Raw genomic sequence first — 5,885 nt, 5'->3', positions numbered from 1 at the left:
TATATAAGTCACTCCATTATTCATGTTTGTTTATGTAATTAATGTTTGCTCATCTAATGAACAAAATGCAAAGATGTACAAAACCTGATTCCTCTGTTCAAGTGATCATTTTGGTCATTATTTATATTTTACCAGTAATCTTCATTTATGAATATCTTAACAGAAAAATTACTCATCTTATCCCACAAATATTTATTTGTACTATAATCCATCCCACTTTGTAGCCCAGGTAATAAAAGTACTACGAGTTTAGTTACCATGGCCAGGTCACAGCACTATAAAGTCAAAGGGCACAAAACTGGGAACTGGATTTTCAAATTCCACATTGGGCATACTTTCCCAATATTATGCTTTAGGAGGTGAGTTAGCTAGTAACGTTTTAAGCAATTACAATGTTCCAGCTCTGTGCATTATTTTTATTTATTATTTATTTATTTATTTATTTATTTATTTATTTAAAAGATTTTATTTTTTCACGAAAGACACACACACACACACACACAGAGAGGCAGAGACACAGGCAGAGGGAGAAGCAGGTTCCATGCAGGGAGCCCGACGTGGGACTCGATCCCAGGACTCCAGGATCACCCTGGTGCAAAGGCAGGCACTAAACCGCTGAGCCACCCAGGGATCCCCCAGTATTATCTCATTTAATCCTGCTTAAGCATCACACAAATTGGGCATTATTGGCATTGTTTACCACTATGGTACAACGAAGCTTCAGAAAGTTAAGTGACTTGCACCAAGTCATCCAGCTTGTAAGCAGCACCACAAGGATTAGAGCACAGACCTGGCTGACCCAAGGTCCTGATTTCTGACAGCCACATTATTCAGCCATATCAGGAATGGGGGGTGACCAAGTGCCACAGAACAGAGTTACGAGCCCTTCCTGGAAATGTTGGGATCACGTGAAGGAACGAATGTTTGAATGGGCTTTTAAAGGATGAATTGATAGGTAATGGAGAAGGACACTGTGATAACGTGAGGCAGTGAGAAATATATCTTTAGTCTTCATCCCTGGTTCTTGACACAGAGCTTCTAAAAAAAAAAAAACCCTTGGAATTTCCTGAATGCTAGGGTGAGATCGGTATCTCGTTATTTATAATTAGCCATCCCCAGTGATATCTGTACTCATGTGTAGAAGGCCTCTTGGTGACTCCTGATGGACCCCTAAATAGCTTCAGAACAGGGGGCTGGTTTCCAGAGGAACCCAACCATATGATTAGAGGGTTGGAATCTTCAGCCCTACTCCCTGACCCTCCTCTTCAGAAAGATGAGGGACTGTAGGATGATTCAATCACCAAAGGCCAATGCTTTAATCAATAATACCTATGTAATGGAGTCTCCATAAAAACTCTAAGTGGAAGAGTTTGGAGAGCTTCCAAGTTAGTGCATGTATACACATGCCAGGACGGCGGTGCACCCCCAAACTCATGGAGACCCTACCCTGTGTGCCTCTTTATCTAGCTATTCATTTATATTCTTTTTAATATCCTTTATATTCCAGGAATATACAGCATTATATACCGGGATATCCATCTTCCTCCTTAATCGCACCTTACTGCTTTGGTTTTGGGAGTCTGAGAGTGACAGTGGAGGAGGAAGGGTAAACATCTTTTTACCTAACAACCAGCAGCTTGTGTCTTCTGCTGCTTTTCCTGCCAGTTGTGTGTGTACATCCTTCATAATAAACTGGTAATAGTGAGTAAAGTGTTTCCTTGAATTCTGTGACCATTATGGCAACCTGAGGAGAGATTTGTGGGAACCTCTGATCTGTAGCCACATTGGACAAAAGTGTGGGTAACCTGGGGACCCATTACATATGCTTGCCATCTGCAGTGGAGGGGACAGTCTTGTGGGGTCTGAGTGAACTCCAGGGAGTTAGCATTAGAATTGAATTAGATCATAAGGCACCCAGTTGAGTCCACAGAGAATGGGAGAACTGCTTGCTGTGGAAAACCCACACACTTAATTCAGGAGTCCTCTGGGCAGAAACAAATCATAGCTGTGACCAATAGATGATGATCCAGGTTAATCCCACTGGAAGCCCCTACTATTTGAAACCGAACTCAGGTCAAGATTTTGAACTAAATGGCTTGGCTAGTAGTTGTATTATTAACTCCAATAGGAATATCAGGGAGGACGGACACTGGGCTGGAAAAAGCTTATAAATTTAATCCTGAATATGTTACTGCTTTATATTGAATGCCTAAGTGCAATATCTAGCTAGTTAACTTTTGGAAAGTGGCCAGATAGTTGGAAGCTGAAAAAGATAAACTTTATAGTCTATAAAATAAGATCTACCCCATAGGTTTGTACAGGAGATTAAGTATAATTATGCAGGCAAAAACCCTTTGAAAGCAGAAAACAATTGTTATTTCAAGATTATTTCACATAGAAGGGAGAGTTGCAGTCCTGGGGGACGTGAGATCCCCAAGGTGTAGTATTCAATTGTGAGAACAGAGGAATGAATATTTGGAAAAGACGGCATTTAAAAGATAGAAAGAGAAGAAGAATTGGAGCACTGCAAAGCAGTGTAATATGCTTGCCCAGAAGTTGAGAAAGAGCCACTTTAAGAGGTGGAATGCAAAAAAAAAAAAAAAGGAGGTGGAATGCATTAAATAATTGAGTAGATTGAGGGGATCCCTGGGTGGCTAAGTGGTTTAATGCCGCCTTCAGCCCAAGGTTGTTGGGAGTCCCGGGTTCGAGTCCCACGTCAGGCTCCCTGCATGGAGCCTGCTTCTCCCTCTGCCTGTGTCTCTGTCTTTCTCTGTCTCTGTTTCTGTCTCTCTCTCTGTGTCTCTCATGAATAAATAAAATCTTAAAAAAAATTGAGTAGATCAAGAGTGAATAAACGCCAGTTAGAGTTGACAATGAATAGGTCTCCCAGTAGAATGGGGAGGAGAGAAAACAATTACATGAATTTAAAAGGTCACATGGATAGAGATGAAAGCGACATTGAAGATGTTTTTCAATAAAGGGAAAGAAGGAAAGAAGACAGCAGCCAGATAGGGACCTGGGAATAAATATGTATGCTAAGCAGGGTGTGAGATTCTGGACTGGAAAAGAATATCTGTAAGAATAATATCCCCCATGAAATAGAAAGAGCTAGGTCAAGGACACAGAGCCAGGCTGGCTTTATAATAGAATCATCTTTTTCTCTAAAACTGAAGCAAATCACAAACTGACAAGCTGGGGGGTGGGGGTGGAGGAGGGAAGTGCCTTGAATCTGAATGTTTTCAAATAAGTCAGAAGAATAATCATTTGATGAGGAATAGGATGAAACCTGAGGAAAAGGAGAATATGGAATTAGAATGATGGGAGGAAAGATAAAACACCCATGGCAGCTTCTCTTCTGAATATTTTGTTAGAGAACCAGTAAGAGATAAATTTAAAAGGAAGAGCAGTGTTATGGGCTTGGTTAAAATTAGCCTGAAATTGCGGTGAACCAGATCTGAGCAATTCCTGGTTTTCTCTGGATGGAGTTGTGCAGCCAGGGATAAGAATCAGATTACATAGAGCAGAACCCTGGTAAAGCAGAAAATCAAAAGTGTTCAACCCATTTTTTTTCCTTGCAAACAATACATGGAAGTTTGAGTCCAGGTTTCTACACTTCAGCTTCTTTATGAGAAAGATCAACCAGTTTGAGGATCACTCTTGGACCAAGTCCCATTATTTTAATATTATTGCAGTGGGAAAATGATTTCCAAGATATCTAAACAATGATCTTATAAGTAAAATTTTAAAAGTCTTATTCCCAAGGCAATAACTCCCTATGCTAAAGAAGATCTTTGAAGAATATGTTTAATAACTACTTGAAGAAATTAATTATGATATTTTCACATTGGCAGTTCCATGTATGGAACCTTCAAAAAAGTATTATAGGGAGGCCCACTTGTGACTATATTTCAAGTTAAAGTAAGTCAATAGAGGGATTTCTAGTACGAAATTTTAAGGAAAGATTATGATCACGAAGATTCTGAACTATTTACTGCAGCTTTGTCTTTAAAACTATGAATAATTTATATAAAATGTTAGGCAAAGAGAAAGATAATAAATTTAAATTTATATTTACAATTTTCTTAGAATAAAAACTTGTCTAATACACACACATACACACACACACACACACACGCACCTTGAGCCTGTAAAACCAAATGGATGATCACTGACATTCTAAAATCCTTCCCAAAGTGGAAACATGTCTTGTTTGTAGCAAAAAATAATTTTGGTAGGATAGAAAAAGAAAAGAAGCAAAGAAATGAGAAGAAGAAGAAGAATTTAAAAAGGAAAATAAAAGAAAAACCACATATTAAAAATTACAATCTAAAAACCTTATAACACTTGCCAAATACAAGTGTTGGTGATGGCATTTCTCTCATCCCTGTATTTTTTTATCAATTTTAATTTGCTAGAGAGTAGTTTGTGAATGTTCTCACATTTCCCTACACTATACCTATGTGCCCATTAGAGCCAGAAGGAAAAATGCTTAGAGTATAACAAATTATCTTTCAGAGATAGGTTTTGGCAATTTACTACCTGCTAGTAAAAACCAGTGAATTTATACAGCCCAAATATTAACCGTGAAATTCTTTAAATCAGACATAGTTCTAAAGTTTGAAGCCTTGTAAAACATCAGCTAAGAATATTATCCTACTTCAGTTGTCACACTTATTTTATTTTACCTACAAATAGAGAAACATTTCCTAAAGTAAAACAAACAAACAAACCCTAAAACACAGAAGAAACAAGCCATGACATTGGATTTTAAAAAGTCACAGAATGTAACGGAAGTTTTCTGTACAAAATATTATGAGTCCAATATTTCTTTTTAATCTCAGCAAAATCAAATATTCTAATTTAATAGCTTCCAGATAGCTAGCTTATTAGCAAATGATATAAAAGTAAAAAGCTCCAGGCGTACCCACAAGCCTTCTCAAATGATACTTTACTTTTAGAAAGCTATTAACTCTGACCCAGATGTAGTTTTCCATCCAAATAAATGAATCACCTCCTACCATTTTCGGCTTTTAAAAAAATAAGAATAAATTAAATCTGCACCCAGAAACGACAATGAAGCTTGTTTTTATTATAACAAGCCTACTCCTTGATTATGAAGTCTGATAGCCTTTAAGCTGTTGATATATGTTTTTAATCACATCAGCATTAAATTTTAAATAGGAAATTTCTTTGTTTCATTTTATTTTTACATCTTTTCATGCATATAAGTTTTAGGGGATTGGCTGTCGGTATTTAATAACTTTACACTCGTGGTTAAATAGTCGTGATTTACTAAGACTACAAAATGCACACACACACTTGCAAAAGCCACAGCTAAAGGAAAGCATGTTTATAAATACAAAATTCTTGCCTTAAGTATGTTTGCTTCTTCTTACTCCTTCTTTCCCTCTTCCTTTTTTTTCTTTTTCTTCTTCTATATGGAAAATTTGCATTTCTCCTGGCCTAACACAGGCTCTTCTCCATATTCGCGTTACTAGATTGTTTCTCCCCCTGACATAGAACTTGGTTGTTACATGGCAAAATTCCACTTGCATGTCTATAAGCAAAAGTAAAGAAGGGTGAGCAGAAGAAAGAGGACCTCAGAAGATGTTGTTGTTGGGCCCCCATGTATGGAGTAATTACTCACTGTGTCCAGATCTTCAAGTTATACATTTATACCCTGCTTTATTTCAAAGACCAGTTCAAATAGGGATTATATTTATTTTTTGTTTAGAGAGCAAGAGAGAGTATGCACGCACGAGTGGAAGTGGTGGGGGGTGGCAGAGAGAGACAGAGGAGAGACTCTCAAGCAGAGTCCGTGCTGAGTATGGAGCCCCACATGGGTCTCCATCCCATGACCCTGAAACCATGACCCGAGCCAAATT

Source organism: Vulpes lagopus, chromosome 2 (genome assembly GCF_018345385.1).
Source record: "Vulpes lagopus strain Blue_001 chromosome 2, ASM1834538v1, whole genome shotgun sequence".
In the NCBI taxonomy this organism is placed as follows: domain Eukaryota; kingdom Metazoa; phylum Chordata; class Mammalia; order Carnivora; family Canidae; genus Vulpes; species Vulpes lagopus.
Note: the sequence above shows the minus strand (reverse complement) of the source record.